Here is a 19283-nt window from a genome sequence, read left to right as displayed (position 1 = left end):
ATCTAGTACACTCATGGCAGCTCAAGCAATCAGCTCCTTCTGATCATCAGAGAACACCTGCACAGTGGAGCATGATTCAGCCCCAAGAAGTCACTCTACTTTTTTTTTGTAATTAGGAGATTTTATTTTTTAGAGCAGTTTTACATTTGTAGGACAACTGGACGAATAGTGCAGACAGTTTACATATCTCTCCTGCCAATTTCTATTATTAACATCTTGCATTGCTGTGGTACACTTGTTGCAATTGATGAACCAATATTGATTACTAACTAAAGTCCACAGTTTACATTAGGGTTCACTCTTGGGGTTACACATTTCATGCAAGATGTCACAGATCCACCATGAAAGCTTCATGCAGAATAGTTTCACTGCCCTGAAAACCCTCCTGTGCTCCACCTACTCATTCCTCCCAACTCCACCAGAACTCCTGGCAACAAGTTTCTTTGGACTGCCTTTATAGTTTTGCCTTTTCCATAATGTCATATAGTTGGAATCAGAGTCTGCAGCCTTTTTAGACTGGCTTCTTTCACTCATCAATACATTTAAGTTTCCTCCATGTGCTCTGGTAGCTCATTTCTTTTGACCAATGAATATGGCTCCATTCTTTACTTTTAAACGTCTCCTTCATCCCCAGGGCTGTACTTTGTTGTCCAGTGTTTGTTGCTTTTGTAGGGAAGACCCCAATTTAAGGGACACCTGGGGAGGGAAAACCTCATGGAGTAAGGAGGCTGTCTTGGACATCTGGAGTGGGGTCCGATCCCCACCATGGCTCAGGATCACTTCCAACTTCTTGCTCTGAATCATTCTCATCACCACCTCCATGTTTCACCCTTTTGAGGTGTGCTGAGAGTTAGACTGTAAAGAAAGCTGAGCGCCGAAAAATTGATGCTTTTGAACTGTGGTGTTGGAGAAGACTCTTGAGAGTCCCTTGGACTGCAAGGAGATCCAACCAGTCCATCCTAAAGGAGATCAGTCCTGGGTGTTCACTGGAAGGACTGATGCTGAAGCTGAAACTCCAATCCTTTGGCCACCTCATACGAAGAGTTGACTCATTGGAAAAGACCCTGATGCTGGGAGAGATTGGGGGCAGGAGGAGAAGGGGACGACAGAGGATGAGATGGCTGGATGGCATCACCGACTCGATGGACATGAGTTTGAGTAAACTCCAGGAGTTGGTGATGGACAGGGAGGCCTGGCATGCTGCGATTCATGGGGTTGCAAAGAGTCAGACACGACTGAGCAACTGAACTGAACTGAACTGAACTGGGGTGTCTGCTAGCAACTCTGCACCTCTGGGAACTACACATCTAAAACTCCACTGTCAGCAGGGCTATAGAATGCAGTGTACAATTAAGAGGCATTCCTGCAAGATTGGTGAGACAGGAGAGAAACAGGAGCCATTCCTGCTCTGGTCCATGGCAAGCAGCAACTCAGGGCTTGCAAATGACAGTTGTGAGGTTTCTTCTGGGCATCATCCTGCAAATACCCGCTTTGATGTTCAGTCTGGGAGTTGAAAAAGTTGGCTTGAAACTCGACATTCAAAAAACTAAGATCATGGCATCCGGTCCCATCACTTCATGGCAAATAGAAGGGGAAAAAGTGGAAACAGTGACAGAATTCATTTTCTTGGGTTCCAAAAACACTACTGACAGTAACTGCAGTCATGAAATTAAAAGACGCTTGCTCTTTGGAAGAAAAGCTATGACAATCCTAGACAGCATATGAAAAAGCAGAGCTATCACTTTGTCGACAAAGATCCGTATAATCAAAGCTATGGTTCTTCCAGTAGTCATGCATGGATGTGAGAGCTGGACCATAAAGTAGGCTGAGTGCTGAAGAACAGACGCTTTTGAATTGTGGTGCTGGAGAAGACTCTTGAGAGTCGCTTGGACTGCTAGGAGATCAAACCAGTCAACCCTCAAGGAAAACAACCCTGAATATTCACTGGAATGGCTGTTCCTGAAGCTGAAGCTCCAATATTTTGGCCGCCTGATGTGAAGAGACAACCCATTGGAAAAGACCCTGATGCTGGGAAAGATTGAAGACAGGAGGAGAAGGAGGCAACAGAGAATGAGATGTTTAGAGATGAGATGTTTAGCATCACCAACTCAATGGACATGAATTTGAGCAAACTCTGGGAGATAGTGGAGGACAGAGGAGCCTGTCTCTTCTTGTATAAGAATATTTGTCATTGGATTTAGAGCCTGCCCAGATAATCCAAGATAATGACTTCATCTCGAATCCTTAACTTAATACATCTGCAGAGATCCCTTTTCTTTTCTTATTTTTGGCTGTGCCATGAAGCATGTTGGATCTTAGTTCCCCGCAGGGATCGATCCCATGCACCCTGCAGTGGAAGCACCGAGTCCTAGCTACTGGACCACCATGGAATTCTCTGCAAAGATCCTTTTTCAAAATATGATCACTTCATAGAGTCTAGGCATTAGCACATGGGTGTATCTTTTGGGGGCCACCATTCAACATACTATTATTATCTCCATTTTACAGGTGAGAAAACGGAGATGGACAGAGCCCAAGCATCTGGCTGAACCTCATACAGCCTGCAAGAAGGGAGGGAGTACGCAAACTCAGGCAGTCAGTTCCAAAACCTGGACTCACAACCACCATTCCTGTCAAAGAGAAAGCAGAACTAAACTCCTGCTTTAACGGATTTTCAGTTCTGGTGGAGAAGGTGAAAACAAATAAGCAGATAAGTGGATATATAACACAGCGTCAGGGAGAGCCGTGAAGAGAAATCAGGCAGAGTAAAGAGCATGAAAAAGAGGCTCTCTTTTGAGCTTCTGTGGTCAGGAAAGCCTTCCTGGAGGAGGTGGCAAGAGAGAAAACCTGAACGAAGCATCAGAGGATGCCACACAGATATGTGGGTGGAAGGTGATTCAGAGAGACAAAAAAGCAATGAAGGAACCCAGAATGGGCCTGTCTCCATCTCCTCTGTGTCCCCAGCACCAACAGCAGGGTCTGGCACTCAGAGAGCTGTGGGCAAAATGTTTGTTGTTTGAATAAATAAAAGTATAAAGGCCTTTCCACAGACTCGAATATCATTTCTTTAACTACTATTAATAGAAAACGTGCAAGCATGCTCAGTCATGTCTATTTTATAGAATAGAGATGTGGTGGGGAGGTGAGGAAGCAAAGTAAAAAGCCCATTGTGTGTATATTCAGTCGTCTCCGACTCTTTCGTGATCCCATGGACTGTAGCCCGCCAGGCTCCTCTGTCCATGGGGTTTCCCAGGCAAGCATACTGGAGTGGGTTGCCATTTCCTCCTCCAGGGAATCTTCGCGACCCAGGGATCGAAACCGCACCTCCTGCGTCTCCTGCATTGGCAGGCAGGTTCTTTACCACTGAGCCACAAGGGAAGTCCAGCCATTGAGCATGTGAATCATGGTTAGCATGACTGAGGGATTGAATGTTTAATTTTGTTTACTTCAAATGAATTTAAGTATAAATAGCCCTAGGTGGCTAGAGACTACCATCTTGGACAGTACAGCACTTGACCAGAGGTTTGCAAGTTAAGGCCCCAGGCCAAATCCAGTGGTTTTGTTTTTTTATTTTTTTTGGCCACATCCAGTGGCACGTGGGATTTTAGCTCCCTGACAAGGAATTGAACCTGTGTTTCTCACAGTGGAAGCATGGTGTCCTAACCACTGAATTTCCAGGGAAGCTCCCCACTTGGCTTTGTAAATAAAGCTTTATTGACACACAGAGATGCCCATTCCTTTACTTGTTGTCTATGGCACCATAAAAGGGCAGAGTTGAGTCACTGCTATAGAGATCGTGTAGCCTCCAAAGCTGAAAATATTTACTCGCTGATCCTTTACAGAAAAAATTTCCCCACCCCTGTTCTAGACTCTCACTCTCATCGAGTGAGTCAGCTCTATGATTGAGCAAAGGCTTCCTTCTCTGAGCCTCAGTTTTCTCATCATTAAAGTGGGTGCGTGGTTCCTACCTATTACACCAACTTGATGAGCAGTTAAAACTGGATGCTGGACTTCCCGTGGTCCAGTGGTTAATACTTTGTACTTCCAATGCAGGGGGACAGGTCTGATCCCTGATCGAGGAACTGAGATCCCACATGCCAGGCAGCCATAATAATCATAATAAAGTTTAAAAAAACTGGATGCTGCGACCAAATGGGCTTTGAGAGAGATCTGTGTGTGTGTGCTCACTTGTGTCCGACTCCTGTGACCCCACAGACTGTAGCCCACCAGGCTCCTCTATCCATGGAATTTTCCAGGCAAGAATATTGAATTTTTTTTACTGAAAAAATACTGATTTTTTTTTTTTTTTTTTTTTTTACTGAAAATACTTAAGAATTTTCCAGGCAAGAAGGACGTGGGAAGCCATTTTCTTCTCCAGGGATCTTCCTGACCCAGGGATTCAGCCTCCTGTGTCTCCTGTGTCTCCTGTGTCTCCTGCATTGCAGGTGGATTCCCTACCTGCTGAGCCATTGAGAGAGATATAGCCAGAGTAGGTGCCCCAGGCTGGGGTTGTGGCATCCAAACCTTCTGGCTTTCTCCCTCTTGAGCCTCTAAATATTTTTTTTCCCTCCACTGCTCTACACAACATGTGGGATCTTAGTTCTCTGACTAGGGATCAAGCCCATATCCCCTACAGTGGGAGCGCAGAGTATTAACCACTGGGCTGCCAGGGAAATCCCTAGCCTCTATCTTTCCTTCTGTTCTCTCTTCTCTCCCTTGCCTCTCCCCTCCTCTCTGCCACTTTCTCGCCTCAGACACGGGGATGTGAGAAAGTTCCGGCAGAAATTGCAATCTCCTCTCCTCTCATGTGGCTCCTAGATAAGACAGTAAAAATCCGATTTTCAGCAATTTGCTTCATTTGTGAGCTCTCCCGCGTCTCCCTTTCTCCCCCTGACACCAGCTTAGCAAAATTGCCTGGGCGGAGTGGATATTTTTAACCACTTAGTAGTCAGGGGAGGTTCATAAAAAGTTTTGTGAGAAACTGGCCCTGATCTGTGCAGCTGGCTGCTGGCTGTGAGCTTACAGCATTGGTGGAGGGGAATTCAAGGAAGGAATAAGGGCAGGGTGAAAGGAAATAATCAGGCAAGAAGGAGTACAGGGAGGAAAAAGCATTATCAGAAGAAGAGATAGGAGAGTGAATAAGCTGTGGGGAGGGGGTCTGCCAGATGGGAGCTCTGGCTGGAGAGGAAGCCAGTCTGGGGACTAATCTTCTTGTCTCAAAACAAGAGATACCAAAGCATCTTCCCCAGAAGTTTGAGAAGGAACTTCTCTTTCCCTAAAACAGAGGTGATGATGGTGGGGGGAAATCCATGACCATTTACTGAGCACCTACTATGTGCCTGGCACACGCTAGGTGCTGTATGTGTATTCCCTCATTGAATCCTTGTAATACTCAATAAAGGAAACAATCCATTTTGTGAGTAAGTATTAGTTAAGGCAAATGTTAGGCTGCTGTAACAACAAGGCCCCCAAACACAGGTACCCTTCACGGCCCAAAAGTCTACTATTTGCAAAATGCAAATCTCTATCACTATCTGAACTGTCCATCCAGACTCTTGCCATCCGAACTCAGGAGCTGAATGGACAAGGAGAGCCAGGGCAATGTTGTTGTTGTTTAGTCGCTAAGTCCAATCTGACTCTTTGCGACCCCATGGACTGTAGTCTGGCAGTCTCCTCTGTCCATGGGGTTTCCCAGGCAAGAATGCTAGAGTGGGTTGCCATTTTCTTCTCCAGGGGATCTTCTCAATCCAGAGATCAAACCAATGTCTCCTGCATTGGCAGGTGAATTCTTTACTGCTGAGCAACCAGGGAAGCCTGAGGGCAACATTATCATGGCTTAAAGGACACACAAGTTTATTTCTGACTCACATAATAGTCATAACTGGTGCATGGTTTGTATCAGAAAGACAACCACTCTCCCTAGAGCTATAGGCTGTCTTCAAGGATAGCAGAGATGGCAGGTGCCTTAGTCTGTTTGGGCAACTATGACAGAATCCTACAGACTGGGTGGCTTATAAACAACAGACATTTATTTACCCCAGTTGAAAGTTCAAGATCAAGGTCCCGGCAGACTTGGTGTCTGGTGAAGGCCTGCTTCATAGATGGCTGTTTTCTCCCCATGTCCTCACTTGGTGGAAGAGGCCAGGAGCTCTCCGGGGTCTTCTTCATAAGGGCACTAATCCCATTCATGAGGGCTCCACCCTCATGACTTAATCACCTCCCCAAAGCCCCCAATTCCTAATACCATCACACTGGTGATTTGGTTTCAACCTCTCAATTGGAGGGGCTATAGCAGTAGGCTTCCTATATTCTGTCTATAGCATTAGGTTTCCTAAATGTTTTGTCCGTGCATAACAAAGGCCATGCATTTCCCCACCTCTCATATCTCAATCATCACCAGTTGCCCACTTGCCAAGGAAATTCCACATAGTTTAGATTCTATTACCAAATTCTGTATTAGTTACAATATCATTTTGGATACTTCCTTGATGGTCTGGTGGCTAAGACCATCCCCTACTCCCAATGCAGGGGGCCTGGGTTTGATCCCTGGTCAGGGAACTAGACTCCACATGCCACAGTTAAAAGATCCCCCATGCTGCAACAAAGATTGAAGATTCCATGTGCCAAAACTAAGACTGGGTGCAGTCAAATAAATAAAATATATTAAAAAAATATATTTTGGCCGTTAGAAACCCAACATTACAGTGGCTCAAAGAGATAGGTCTATTGAGCATTCACTTATTAACCTAGGTATAAATGGTCCAGGACTGGAAGAGTTGGTAACATTGTGGGAGCCGCCCAGGCTCTTTCTGTTTTCTATTCTACTACCTCTAAAGTGGGACAAGATGATCCCTCATCACATCCACCCTCCAGCCAATGGGACAGGGAAAGGTCAGGAGGAGGCTCCACTGCTCCCCTTCAAGGGCACGGCCCAGAAGGTGCACTCATTGCCAGGTGCTCACATGCCATTGGTCAGAATGAAGTCACATTGCCATGGCTTCAAGGAAGGCTGGGAAATGTCATCTTTTTCTTGGATGGCTGTGCACCTAGCTTAAAAATTGGGATTGTTCTATTATACAAAGACAGGGTCTTCCTTGATGGTCCAGTGGCTAAGAACCCACCTGCCAATGCAGGGGACACAGGTTCAATCCCTGGTCTGGGAAGAGTCCACATGCCCGAGCATCACAGCTACTGAAGCCCAAGGGCCTAAAGCCCACGCTCTGCAACAAGAGAAGCCACCTCAATGAGAAATCCGTGCACCGCAACGAAGAGTAGCCCCTGCTCACTGCAACCAGAGAAAGCCTGAGGGCAGCAACACAGACCCAGTGCAGGGACTTTCCTGGTGGTCCAGCGCCTGAGAAACCACGCTTCCAGTGCAGGGGTTGGGTTTGATCCCTGGTCAGGGAACTAGACCCCACAGGCTGCAGCTAAGAGTTTGCGTGCTGCAGCTAAAGATCTCACAATCAAGATGTAGTGCAGCCAAATAAATAAATAATAATTAAAAAAAAAAAGACAGGAAAGTGGAGGGGGGATGGGGAGTGACTGAACAATGAGTGTGGAGTTTCCATTGAGAGTGATGAAAAAGTTCTGGAACTAGACAATAGTGATGGTTGTATACAACATTGTGAATATACGTCATGTACTAAAATTTGCCTATGGGTATTTTATCACAATGAAAAATAATTTCTTACCAGAAAAACAAGGAAAAAGGAATATTAGGCAACAGTCTGTGCCTCAAGCTGAAACCTGAATGAAGAGAGAGCAAGCCCTGCAAATGCCAGCAAAAGCATGTGCAAAGGCCCTGAGGCTCGCACTCACTGGGTGTGTTTGCGAAACATCAAGGGGGCTGGAGTGAAGTCAGGGAGGATAGTGGCAAGAGATGAGAGCAGGGATGTGACAGGGGCTTATTGGTCATGGGGAGGAGCCCATAATTTTTTCTAAGAGTAATGAGAAACCAATGGAGGGTTTTGTGCAAAAGAATGACCAGGTCCAATTTAGGGCTTAAAGCAACAACTCACGCTGCAAAACCTTAGGGTGTTCTTGGCCCCAAGTGGGCTCGGGTTTCCCCAATTCCAGGCTTCCTGGGTAGAAATCAGGGCATTCTCTTGGCTCTCTGATCTGTTCTCTCTTCCCCTCTGTAAGCTTTCTGCTTCTCCATCCTCTATAAGGATCAGTGGGTAGGAGCTTGGGCTTGAATCTCAGCTCCAGCACTCAGGAGCTCTGTAATCCTGTGTTACAGACTGAATGTGCTTCCTCCACCATTCGTATGTTAAAGCAGTGTTCCTCAACCCCTGGGCCATGGACCAGTACTTCCCCTGGTGACCTGACCCCCAATCCTCTGACTGGGGAGGGGGGAGACAGACAAGAGACAAGGCAAACAATGAGTAAACATCTTTGGCTGTATCTCAAGGTGGTGAGTGCAATACTGAAAAACCAAGGCTGTGATAGGGGTTGGTAATGGTTGTAAGCCAGTGGTAGGGGAGTTGTGTGTAACAGGGAAGACTGCCCCGGGCAGGGGACACGTGAGGGGACACTTGGAGGAGGTGAGGGAGAAGGCAGGCAGATATCTGGGAGAGGCTGATCTAGGCAGAGGGAACAGCCTGTGCAAAGGCCCTGAGGCAGCAATGTGCCTGATGAGTTTGTGACGGGAGGGAGGGAGAGAGGGGAGGAGGTGGAGGGAGATGAGGGCAGGGAGGCGATGGGGGCAGACTGTGCAGGGTCTCATGGCCTTAGTGAGGATCTGGGGTTTCACTCTGAGTGAGGAGCGTGGTAGACAGAATAATGGCCCTCAAAAGATGTCCTAATTGCTGGCCCCTGTGAATGTGTTACCTTGTCTGGCAAAAGGAACTTGGTAATTAAGGATCTTCAGACAAAGTTATCCTCATCATAGGGCAGGCCCAATCTAACCACACAAGTCCTTAAGTATGGCAGAAGGAAGCAGACAGATGGCCAACAAACACGTGAAAAGATGCCCAACATCACTATTAGATAAATGCACATCAAAACTATAATGAGGTATCACCTCACACTGGTCAGATGGCCATCATCAAAAATTCTACAAACAGTAAATGCCAGGGAGGGTGTGGAGAAAAGAGAACCCTCTTACATTGTTGGTGGGAGTGTAAATTGTTAAAAACCCCTCTGGAGAACAGTATTATGCTAAGTCGTTTCAGTTGTGTCTGACTCTTTGCTACCCCGTGAACTGTAGCCCACCAGGCTCCTCTGTCCATGGGGATTCTCCAAGCAAGAATACTGGAGTGGGTTGCCATGCCCTCCTCCAGAGGATCTTTCTGACCCAGGGATCAAACTCGCACCTCTTATGTCTCTTGCAATGGCAAGCATGTTCTTTACCACTAGCACCACCTGGGAAGCCTGGAGAACAGTATGGAGCTTCCTTGAAAAACTAAAAATAGAGCTACCATACAACCCAGCAATAATGCTTCTAGGCATATATCCAGAGAAAACCATAATTCAAAAAGAGGCATGTACCCTGATGTTCATTGCAGCACTATTTACAACAGCCAGGACATGGAAGCAACCTGGATGTCCATCAGCAGAGGAATGGATAAAGATGAGGTACGTATATACAATGGAATATTACTCAGCCATAAAAAGGAATGAAACAGTGCCATTTGCAGAGACGCAACGGGCCTAGAGATTGTTGTTACTATAATCACATTGTAATGTGATTTGCCACACACATATTGTGATGTGTGTTGTTAAACAATCACACTGACTTACAGTGTGAAGTAAGTCAGAAAGAGAAAAACAAATATTGAATAGTATCACTTATGTGTGGGGTCTAGAAAAACGGTGGAGATGAACTTACTTGCATGGCAGAAATAGGGACACAGATGTAGAGAACAAACTTCTGGTTACCAAGCGGGTGGGGAAGGGGAGAGTGGGGTGAACTGGGAGACCGGGACTGACATGCATATCCTGCTATGTATAAAATAGGTGACTAATGAGAACCTACAGCATAACACAGGGAACTCAATGCTCTGTGGTCACCTCAATGGGAAGGAAATCCAAACAGAGGGGACGGACGTATATACATAGCTGATTCACTTTTCTGTAGAGCAGAAACTAACAGTAAAAATTAATTTTTAAGAAAAAGGAGGCAGCAAAGGGGATCAGAGAGATGCCATATGAAAAAGACTCCCCTTTGCTGTTTTTGAAGATGGATGGAGGGGCCATCAGCCAGTGAGTAACAGGCTACCGCTTCAGCTGACAACCAGCAAGAAAACAGAGACCTCTGTCCTAGGACCCTAAGGAACTGAATTCTGCCAATACCTGAAAGGGCAGTTAATAGGATCCTTCCCTAGAGCCTTGCAGTCACCCACACCAGGATCTTAACCCACCGAGACCTGAACCAAACTTCTAACCTCCAGAACGTGAGGTGATACATGTGCGTGTTGTTTAAGCTGCTACATTTATGGGAATTAGAAGGCTGCAACAGGAAACTCCAACCAGCTGGGAACCAGGTAGGTTCTGAGCGGGAGACGGATGCGACCCGGCTCAGGCGTTCACCGGCGCCCCCTGGGGGCTGTGGGGAAAGTAGAGTTCAGAGCGAGGGCAGGAGCCTGGGACCAGGGCAGAGAAGCTGCACTGTCCCGGTGAGTGAAGCTGGGCTGGGCCAGGTCGGGGCCATGGAGGTGGGGAGATGTGAAGTCCAAGATTTGGACGTGAGTGGACAGAGAGAGGGGGGCTTCCCTGGTGGCTCAGCTGGTAAAGAATCTGCCTGTAATGCAGGAGACCTGCGTTCGATCCCTGGGTCAGGAAGATCCCCTGCAGCAAGCAATCAAGTCAATGCTGACTGGAGGCTTCTCACCGGAGTGTCTGGGACCCCCAGCTCCCTCCCGCTCCCTTCCTTGTCCCCCCAGCCTTGATTTAGCCTTTTCAAGTGGAGGCCATATTCTGCCTTCTCCTCTGAGCCCTTGATCCTGCCTCGAGGCCTCTCACTCATCACATCTGCTCTCATTTCAAGACCGGAAGTCAGAGGAGGGTGGGAGAGGGGCGGGGTTGGGGGGAGGGCGGGTGGCTGGGAGACTCCATCCCCCAAAAGGATCAGGGGCCTGCCTCCTCCCTCTCCTGTGAGCCCAGCCAAACCAGTTCCCAGCTCGCCCCTGATGTGCACGCTTCTCTCTCTCGCTCTCTGGAATTTTCGTTCTCTTCTCCGTAACTGAATTATCCCATCGCTGCCTCTCGGAGGGGCCCGGGTCGCAGCGTGAGATATTAAACCATCAATCACCCGCCCACGCTAACTCCCTCGCGCTGGGGACCCTCCACCAAGCTTGGCCCATCTATGAGCCCCAGGACCCAGAGGCAGCTCCAAAGCAAGACTGGAGGCCTGGGGACCTCATCAAGGTCCGGCCTTAAAAGCCACTCACAGACCTCACCCACCTGGATCTGCAGGCAGGAGTCCTGGGTTCGAATCCAGAGCTCTTGTCAGCTTGGGGAAGACAGTTCATCTCTCAGTTTCAAGTCAGTGTTCGCACTTCAGAAAGAGATAACATTTTTGACATCACTGGGGTTCACTGTGAAGGTTAAGTGAGTAAATACAGAGGCAGATAAGACAGTAAATCTTACCTATGATTTGCTGCTGTGACTTTTGTGCTGGTCCTGGCATAGACGTGGGTCATCCACCGGTGATAGAAATGCAAGGCTTTTGGCTTTCCAGGAGATTTGATGGCGGTCATGCCTGTGCCATCTCCCTGCTGGTGCCTCATCCAAGTCAGAATTGAAAATCTGAACTTCCCTGGTGGTCCCGTGGTTGGGAATCTGCCTGCCGGTGCAGGAGGCATGGGTTCGATCCCTGGTCCAGGAAGATTCCACATGCCTTGGGGCAGCTAAGTCTGTGCACCACAACAACTGAAGTACGAACCTAGAGCCTGTGCTCCATAACAAGAGAAGCTGCTGCAGTGAGAAGCCTGCACACTGCAGCTAAAGAGTAGCCCCCTGCTTGCCGCAACTAGAGAAAGCCTGTGCACGGCAATGAAGACCCAGAGCAGCCAAAAATAAAAAAAATAAATTTTAAAAATTGGAAAAAAATGTTTTAAGTCCTAATGGAAACTCAACTATGATTAAATAACCCACATATGTTGTTTGGTTAGTTGTTAAGTCGGATCCGGCTCTTTTGAGACCTCATAGGTGGTAGCCCACCAGGCTCTTCTGTCCATGGGATTTTCCAGGTAAGAATACTGGAGTGGGTTGCCATTTTCTTCTCCAGGGGATCTTCCCAACCCAAGGTCTCCTGCATTGGCAGGCGGATTTCACTGAGCCACCAAGGAAGCCCAACTCACATTTAGAGGTGCTCATTTCAGGTAACAATGGTCAGTGCTTTGCACTGGCTGTTCCCTCTGCCTGGAATGCTCTTCCCCCACATAATCATGTGACTGACTCTTCTTAGCCTGCTTCGGGTGCTCAGATGCCACCTCCTCAGTGAGTTCAGCCAGTTAAAGCTGCAGGCAGTACCCCTGCCTGCTTATACCCCTGCAGGTTTTATTGGGTTGGCCTACAAGGTCATTTGCATTTTTCCATGAGATGTTATGGAATATTTCTCTCTACAGCAATATTTTTCTTTATAGCATGCACCACCACCACAGGTACTGTACGCTGTGTTTGTTGGGTCTGTCTGTCTGCCCCACTGGAGGGTCAGTCCCAGGACACAGGTTCATTCATTCACCACCCAGCATAGCACATGGCATGAAATAATTCAGTAAATATTTGTGGAGTGAATGAATGGATGACTTCCACTTAGCCATTCCCAGAGGGCCCCCCAAGGCTGCTTGAGCCTGTCAGCAATCCTGGGTTTTCTAGGACTGAGGGGTGGGTATGATCAGCCATGTGCAGGGCTCCAGCTGGTCCTCCATCTTTGCATGGATACTTCTTTTTTTTTTTTAATTTGGGTGAAATTCACCTAACATAAAATCAACCATTTTATTTTTTTTAAGTTTTATCATCCTTACACCTGTTTTAAAAACAGAATTTAAAAAAATATTCATTTGGTTGCACTAGGTCTTAGTTGCAGCATATGGGATCTTAGTTCCCTGACCAGGGATCGAACCTGGGCCCCTGCATTGGGAGTGCAGAGTCTTAACCACTGGACTATACAACTACACAACTCAGTGACATTTAGTACCTGCACAATGTTGTGAAACCGTTACCTTTATCTCTTCCAGAATTTTTCATCACCGCTAAAGGAAACTTGTATCCATGAAAGCAATCTTCCCCTCCCCCATCCCCAGTCCCAGGCAACCACCAATCTGCTTTCTGTCTCCATGGATTTACTTATTCTGGACATTGCATACAAATGGAATCATATAACATTCAATCTTCTATGCCTGGCTCTTTTCACTCAGCATGATGTTTTCAAGTTTTACCCACATTGTAGCATGTATCGGTACATCATTCCTTTTTTATGGCTGAATAATATTCTACTGTATGGATGGACCACATTAACTTATCAGTTCATCTGTTAATGGATGTTTTGGTTATTTCTACCTTTATTGTGTGGATCTTAAAAGGCACCCCTTTCACTGGGGACATAAGGAGAACAGATGGTTATCAGCCCTTGCTCAGGCTTCTGTCAGACACTCTTTTTAAAAAAAATTATTTATCTATTTGGCTGTGCTGGATCTTAGTTGTGGTACATGGGATAGTTGATCTTTGCAGCATCCAGGATCTTTAATTGCAACTTGTGGGATCTAATTTTCTGACCAGTGATTGAACCCTGGGCCCCTGCACTGGGAGCATGGAGTCTTAGCTATTGGACCACCAGGGAAGTCCCTATCAGGTACTGTTGTGCAGTGCACAAACTACACAGCTGTTCATGGCAACCCTGCCGGTGTGGTGCCTCATCTGAACAGTGGGGGAGGTAAGGGACACTGTGAAGACCAAGTAATCAGGAGCTGTACCCCCTCGCCTAGGCTTTCAGATGACCAATCCCCAATCTCTGTGCCCAGCTAACCCTGGGGAAAATCTGCCAGGGGACTGGGCCACTCTGGGTGGTGCCCCAAACTCTCCTTTCCTGTTGCCTTCAGCTATACCTTCCTTGCCCCTCTAGACTCTGGGGCCCCTCACTGTCCCCAGCCTCTCATTCCGTCTCCCCTCTGCACGTGTCTCCACCTAGCCTGGAGTCCCACACCCGCCTACTCCTTCCAACCCTCTCTCTGTCTCTCCAGCACAGTGGCTATTTTTATTTTTCCTTCTTATTAAATTTCCAACTTCTGCAAACACCATGGCCCCTGCCTGGCTGCCCACCCCCCTTTCCCTCGGAGCTGATTTGATTCACTTGCGTTTTATTAACAGATTAAAAAAAAAAACCCACAGCTGCCACCACACTGTTTTCTTGGAGGTTTAGGGAAACTAGAAGAAGGGAGAAGTAGGCTGCAGGTTCCTTCTTGGGGTTTAAAAATTCTCCCTCCTCCCTACATCCGAGGATGTCTGGACCTTTCCATCATAACCTGAAGGGGGAGGGGAGGGGCTGGGGAGAGAGGTTGGGGCCCCTTGCCGGATTTGGGGGAATTTGATGGATATCAGGCTTGTGCAGTCCCCTAGTCAGTACCCTGTCCCAAGGCGGAATTGCAAATTAAAAAAGAAAGAAATCTGTGTGGAGGTCCCGCCCTTGCCCCGCTCCAGGGAGGAGGCATGTATTATAGAAGGCTTAGGGTGGGGAGTGTGCGGCTGCCCTGGTGAGCCTCGGAAGTGAGAGCTTATATTCAAAAACCTCCACGCCAGAGCCGAAGCAGCCCCGGCCCTCTGTCCCTTGGGTGGTTGGTGGCAGAGGCCACGGAATGTTCCAGGTTTCTGGACACCACCCTGGTCCGGCTCTCTCTCACCGCGTTTTCCTCCACAGGAAATGCGGATCCTTATTCCGCCCCCCCCCCCCCCCCCAATCCCCTTCCTCCCAGAACTGAGAGCAAATTGCTTCTTCATGCCCCCGGGGTGTTTTCCCCCCAAATTCTTTGTGTCAGTCTCCATGGCAACCAAGAACCCAGCTGCACTTTATTTCCTTGGGATACAGGATGGGGTGGGGGTGTGGGACGATGGGAAACAGACGAGGTTCCTTTTAGCTGGGACCTTTCTACCCTACTCCTTCCTCCCCTTGGTCCCCCACCCCTCCCCAAAGGGCCTGATCCAGCCTTGTTCCATGGAGGCTAGGCAGCCTATTTGGATGGGTTGCTGGATTGTGGCTCCCCCGGGGTCCCTCGTGGTCCCTCATCAGTTTGAGGAAGGTCTTTTATTTAGCCAGGGGGCTAAAGTTAAATAGTGCCCTGGGTTCCCAGTGGAATTTCTTTCCCCTTCTTTTTCTTTTCTCTTTACTTCTTCAATCCCCTAATCAGGGTGGGTTGGTATGGTTGTGCGGGTTGGGCACTGCACAAGAAGACATCGTGTGAGCTCAAGCCATGCTACGAGTGCCCATTTCTCTTTTGCTCGGGAGCACCCTATGAACTAACCTCTGCTCTGCCCTGCCCTAGGTGACACTGACTCTAGAGTTCACTATTAAGAGAGCCAACTATGTCAATGAAAAATTCCAGGCATCCCTGACAGTCCAGTAGCTAAGATTCCATGCTCCCAAGGCAGGGGGCCAGGGTTCAATCCCTGGTCAGGGAACTAGATCCCACATGCTGCAACTAAGACCCGGCACAGCCAAATAAATAAATATTTAAAAAAAAAAAATTCCATTTCTGGTCATACCCCAAAACTGAGGAGGAAGAGAAAACTTGACAGAATTGGGGTTTTGAACGACACAAGCTACAGATCCTTCAGGATCTTAGCGAGCAGACACGTGCAGGAGTACCTTCTAAAAGGGCCAAGGTTGGCGTCAAGGACTGTAGACTGACATAGGCTGAAGAAGGAAGGACAGGGAGTGAATATCAAAAGCTCCCAGAGACACAACAGAGCTGGCGTGGATTGACAGCTAAAGGCACCCAGTTCTACCCTCTCAAAGATCCTCGCTCTCTGCCTCCTCATTGGGTAGCTCCTCCCATCGGGAGGAGGAGTCTATCTCCACACCCCTGGAATCTGAGCTGGTCCTGTGACCCTCTTTGACCAATCAAATGCCACAGAAGTACGAGGACGGTCCTGAATCTGGGTCTCAAGTGATGCTGCGTGTTTCTACTAGCTGCTTAGAAACAAAACAAAACAAAACAAAATGTTGCCTCTGCCACATGACCAAAGCTGGAGTTAACTTGCTGGTAGACGAGGGACATGGGGGAGAAACCTGTTACACCAGCTGAGCCATTCTAGACCAGCCAAACCCCAAACATGTGGAGAGCCCAACATACGTAAACAGAATGTGCCTCACTGGCTCACAGCTGACCAAAGGCTCGTGAAGGAGCCCAGCCAAGACCAGATAAATGATCCAACTGACCCATAGACTATGGAACCATAATTAATGTTGATTGTCTAAGCCACCGTATTTGGGGATTGTTTGTTACACGGCACAGTGGACAATAGGAAACTGACAGGTTCATTGGGCACAACTTGTCCCTCCTCAGGAAAGAGCTGGACTCACATCCTGGGGAACTCTTGTTTTGGTTGCCATTATTTTCACATCCTCTAGGAGTCCTTCCCCCATCCTTCGTTACTTGACATCTCTCTGATTGCATCCCCTCCATCTCTCATTTCCATTCAGACACATCAACCTTCTCATACTTGCCAAACTTGTTTCCACCCCAGGGGCCTTTGCACCTGCTGCTTCCCTATCTGGAACACTCTTTCTTCAGATTTTCACAGGGGTCCCCCCTGTGTCCACTCCACTGAAAGGCCCTTCCTCACTCAGAAAAGTATGCTGTCTTCTGTTCCTTCCCCAGTTCTTTCCTTAAAAAAAAAAAATCGTTTGGCTGCCCTGGGTCTTAGTTGCAGCACATGAGATCTTCCATCATTGTTGAAGCAGGCAGGATCTTTTAGTTGTGATGTACAGGGTTAAGTTCCCTGACCAGGGATCGAACCCAGACCCCCTGCACTGGGAGCACCTTAGCCACAGAACCACCAGGGAAATTGCACCCTTTTCTTTAATTTTTGTTGTTATACCACTTAACAGTGCATGTGCGTATGTGCTATCACTTTAGTCGCGTCTGACTCTTTGTGACCCCATGAACTACAGCCCTCCAGGTTCCTCTGTCCATAGGATTCTCCAGGAAGGAATACTGGAGTGGGTTGCCATGCCCTCCTCCAGGGGATCTTCCCAACCGAGGGATCAAAGCCGTGTCTCTTATATCTCCTGCATTGGCAGGCAGGTTCTTAACCACTAGCGCCACCTGAGAAGCCCAGCACTTAACACTACCTGAAATTATTTCCTTCCCTCACTGTTTCACTTCCCCATGCACTTTCTGGTCAATTCCCATATAAAATACTTGCCCTCAAATCCTTGTCTCAGGGTCATCCTAACCAATCTAAGACAGCTAAAGAAGATTCTAGATTTGGGTCAAGGACACCATCTGCTGATCCCACTGGAAGCCAGTTCACCTCCAGTTATATCATACTTAGGGATGCTAAGGTCAACCCCGGACTTCCCATGGGGGCAAAAGAGGCCACGGAATATGTTCTTCATCTGCCTTTCCCCTATTGATGTCACCATCCATGGATGACCATGTCCCAGACCCATGATTTCATTATCAGTTGCAAAACTGCTATTTCCAGTCTATCAGTGCATTTCCCCATTGATGCATCTGTCTTCTTCATTTCATTAGGCTGGAAACCTCACATTGCCAGAGATGGAGCCACCAGATACCAAGGAAACATTGGCTGAAAGAATTTGAATTCAGAAGATGGAGCCCATTGGGGAAAAAAATCAAACAGATATTCATTGTTTAAGGCAAAGAAACATGGTACCACTCCTGCTTCTGACATCCAAGGCTACCCAGCTCCAGCCTCCTCCGAACTCCAGGCTTGGCCCAAAGTCCCAGGACACAGCCTGGGCCTTGGTGCACCTCCATCACCAGTACCATCCATAGACTCGGGAATGGAACGGGGCTTTTGGGAGAAAAACTATCATCCGTCTATAGGTATCAGCATTGTGTGTGTTCAGGCTCAGTTGCTTGGTCGTGTCCAACCCTCTGTGATCCTATGGACTGTAGCCCACCAGGCTTCTTTGTCCATGACATTTTCCAGGCAAGAATACTGGAGTGAGTTGCTATTTCCTACTCCAGGGGATCCTCCCAACCCAGGGGTTGAAACCGAGTCTCCTGTGTCTCCAGCATTGGCAGACAGATTCTTTACCACTGTGCCACCTGGGAAGCCCAGGTATCAACATTGCTTTCCTTTAAACATTTTTTTTTTAAATTTTAAACCTCCCCACAATTCGAATGTTTCTCTTATTATCTTCTGCCGAGGGAAAAAATTAATAACACAGCACAATATAAAATACTAAATTAAAGGCATTTTGGAACCAGCAATTATTTCATAAGCTTCTCTTTTATTGCTGTGCTAATGTGCCTAATTGCTGTCTTAATGAGGACATTAATTTCTTGCTAATGTGATGTTATTATAGAAATTGCAGTCAATCTCTTAAAAGGGGGAAAGTGCTGGAAAGCTGTCCCACGAGGCAGGGGTTCTGGTCACCCCGAGGCTGAGGGGCAAATGAGAGGGGAGGAGATGGTGCTGGAACCTAGGCTGGGGGCAGGGGTGCCCAGGAGCCAAGGCAGGAGGGAGGAAGGGGAGTCTGGGAGTGAGCAGTCTGGGGAGGCCCTGGTCACTGAACCAGCTGTCGCCATGCCTGGGGACCTGGGAGATGAGACTGAATAGGGGAAATGTTAGAATGATAGTAAAACCTAAAATATCAGTGGCAGGCACTGCTGGAGCATTTTATGTCTTAATCCTTGCCACAACCTGTAAAGCAGAAAACATCATCATCCCCATTTCCAAAACTGAAGCACAGAGAGGTTGAGCAACTTAATCCAGGTCACACAGCTAGCCAGTGGTGGAGATGGGATTTGAATCCAGTTCCTCCGGCTTAAGCACTGAGTTACCCTGGTCAGTGCCCCACCACTGTCGATGATATTAATAATCTCAAATATGTATTGAGAGTTTATTGTGCACCAGCACTGCAGCAGGCCCCCACCCACATCAGATCAGGGTGAGTTCCTTTTAGAAGAAGAGCAGGTCAAAGCACGTTTGCACATTGATACAGGAAGGACAAGGCTGAGGGCTAGGGCTGCATCCCTACAGAAATAGGACATCCACTGTAAGGGGAGAGACCGCAGGGATCAGGGAGGAGAAATTTCTTTGTTCTGAGTTGTCCTGTCTGGTTGCTGTTGTGGGTCAGTGAGTCCAGGTTA

At 47.7% G+C, this 19283-nt stretch overlaps 1 long non-coding RNA gene across 1 annotated transcript; it reads right to left on the bottom strand.

Moving 5' to 3' along the window:
* Positions 1 to 244: 244 nt before the first annotated feature.
* On the bottom strand, positions 245 to 11860 carry LOC133061220 (uncharacterized). Its single transcript, XR_009693966.1, has 3 exons — positions 11590 to 11860; positions 11404 to 11497; positions 245 to 1573 (listed from the first exon to the last, which is right to left on the bottom strand). It is a non-coding gene; the product is annotated as an uncharacterized LOC133061220 (long non-coding RNA).
* Positions 11861 to 19283: the final 7423 nt, after the last annotated feature.

Source organism: Dama dama, chromosome 9 (assembly GCF_033118175.1).
Source record: "Dama dama isolate Ldn47 chromosome 9, ASM3311817v1, whole genome shotgun sequence".
NCBI lineage: Eukaryota > Metazoa > Chordata > Mammalia > Artiodactyla > Cervidae > Dama > Dama dama.
The sequence above is the reverse complement of the archived record's forward strand: the minus strand, read 5'-3'. Positions and strand labels throughout refer to the sequence as shown.